A 2,350-nucleotide genomic window follows, 5' to 3' on the forward strand; every position below is an offset into this window, starting at 1 on the left:
CATACCACCAGCCATGTCGTCCTCAAGCTCTTTCCAGACCGCCTCCATGGGGCAGGTCGCCGAGAAGCTCACCCGCACCAACTACGTTCTGTGGCGTGCGCAGGTGACGCCGCAGCTGAGAGGTGCTGGTTACTTCGGCTACGTCGACGGAATGATGCCGGAGCCCGCCCAGTTCATCGTCACGAAGGACAAGGACGGGAAAGAGGAGAAAACACCCAACCCTCTCTATCCGATCTGGTTCAGAGAAGGGCAGCAGGTACTTGGATACTTGCTCAATAACCTCACCAAGGAAGTCCTCGTGCAGGTCACGTCCATAGCCACGCCGCACGAGCTCTGGGCAGCCCTTGTCCACATGTTCTCCTCGCAGTCCAGGGCGCGCGTCAACAACATCAGGGTGGCGCTCTCCACGGCGCAGAAGGGAACGCAGTTGGTGGCTGCCTACTTCGCCCACATGAGGTCCCTTGCAGATGAGCTCGCAGCTGCTGGCAAGCCCATCGATGATGATGAGCTTATCTCCTACATCACCTCCGACCTTGACATGGAGTATCAACCTCTCGTCTCCGCCAACGACGCCCGCACCGAGCCCATCAGCATCGACGACCTCTACGCCCAGATGAGTAACTTTGATCAGCGCCTCGCCCTCTATAGCACGGCAGGATCCGGTGGAGGGTTCAAGTCCTCTGCCAACGCGGCTTCTCGTGGCCGTGGTGGCGGCGGCCGTGGCAGCGGTGGCTCATCCCGCTACCGTGGGCCGCAATGCTCCAAGGGCAAGTCTTCGGGCGGCGACGGCAACCCTCCTCCACGCAGCAGCAACGGTAGCGGCGGTCGGCCCTACAACAACAGCAACAAGGGTCGCCGCGGAGGCCGCCCACGCGCTGCTCCGGACGTCCCGCGCTGCCAAATCTATGGCAAACCAGGCCACACCGCAGGGGACTGCTGGTACCGTTACGAGGAAGATGGAGAATCTTCGCAAGATGAGAAGGTTGCGGGGGCGGCAGAAGGCTCCTACGGCGTCGACACGAACTGGTAGGTGGACAGCGGCGCGACAGATCACATCACAGGGGAGTTGGAGAAGGTAACCATGCGCGAGAAGTATCATGGGCAAGACCAAGTCCATACCGCCAACGGAGAAGGTATGAGCATTAGTCATATTGGTCATTCAGTAATAAAAACTCCCCACAAAAATATTCATCTCAGAAATTTTTTGCATGTTCCTAGTGCATCCAAAAATCTCCTTTCCGTTCATCGCATTGCCATCGATAATCATGTGTTCCTTGAATTTCATCTGTTTTTCTTTTTGATCAAGGATCAGGTCACGAGGAAAATTCTCTATCGAGGTAGATGTGTTTGAGGGCTCTACCCGTTGATTCCGGAGCTTAGGAGATTGAATAAACAAGCCTATGGTGTCACCAAAGTGTCTTCAACACGATGGCACGATTAGGGCATGCATCGTTTTCTTTGATTGAAAAATTGCTTAGAAAGAATAAGCTCCCGTTTGTTGGTGAGCGTAGTTGTGAGACTGTTTGTGACTCATACCAACGTGCTAAAAGTCACCAGTTAGCTTATCCTATATCTACAAGTGTTTCCACCAAGCCTCTTGAACTCATTTTTTCTGATGTGTGGGGTCCTGCGCCTACCTCAGTTGGGCGTCACACCTACTATGTGAGTTTCATTGATGATTTCAGTAAGTACACATGGATATATCTCCTCAAAAAGAAATCTGATGTGTTTCAAGTTTTTCACAATTTCCAAGCACTTGTAGAAAGAAAGTTTAACTGCAAAATTCTAGCTATGCAATCTGATTGGGGAGGGGAATACAGAAACCTAAATTCCTTCTTTCAACAGATTGGCATATCTCACCACATATCATGTCCCCATGCTCACCAACAAAACGGATCCGCCGAGCGTAAGCATAGGCATATCGTTGAAGTAGGTCTAGCTCTCCTTGCAGCTGCCTCTATGCCACTAAAATTCTGGGATGAAGCCTTTCTCACCGCAGTTCATCTTATCAATATCCTACCTAGTAGAGTTATCAACAATGAAACTCCGGTAGAACGCCTTCTTCACACCAAACCTGACTACAAATCACTCCGAGTGTTTGGTTGTGCGTGCTGGCCAAATCTTCGTCCCTACAACAATCGCAAGCTTCTATTCCGATCCAAACAGTGTGTTTTTATTGGTTACAGTCCACAACATAAAGGTGTAAAATGCCTTGATGTATCCACAGGTCGTGTCTACATCTCCCGTGATGTCGTATTTGACGAGACTGTTTTCCCTTTTGCACACCTACACCCAAACGCCGGCGCTCTCCTTCAAAAGGAAATCCTTCTTCTCCCATCTCACCTCACCG

General features: G+C 51.4%; 1 pseudogene; it reads left to right on the top strand.

The window, feature by feature from the left end:
- Positions 1-490: 490 nt before the first annotated feature.
- LOC123073093 (uncharacterized) lies at positions 491-629 on the top strand (annotated as a pseudogene).
- Positions 630-2,350: the final 1,721 nt, after the last annotated feature.

Source organism: Triticum aestivum, chromosome 3B (assembly GCF_018294505.1).
Source record: "Triticum aestivum cultivar Chinese Spring chromosome 3B, IWGSC CS RefSeq v2.1, whole genome shotgun sequence".
Classification (NCBI taxonomy): Eukaryota; Viridiplantae; Streptophyta; class Magnoliopsida; order Poales; family Poaceae; genus Triticum; species Triticum aestivum.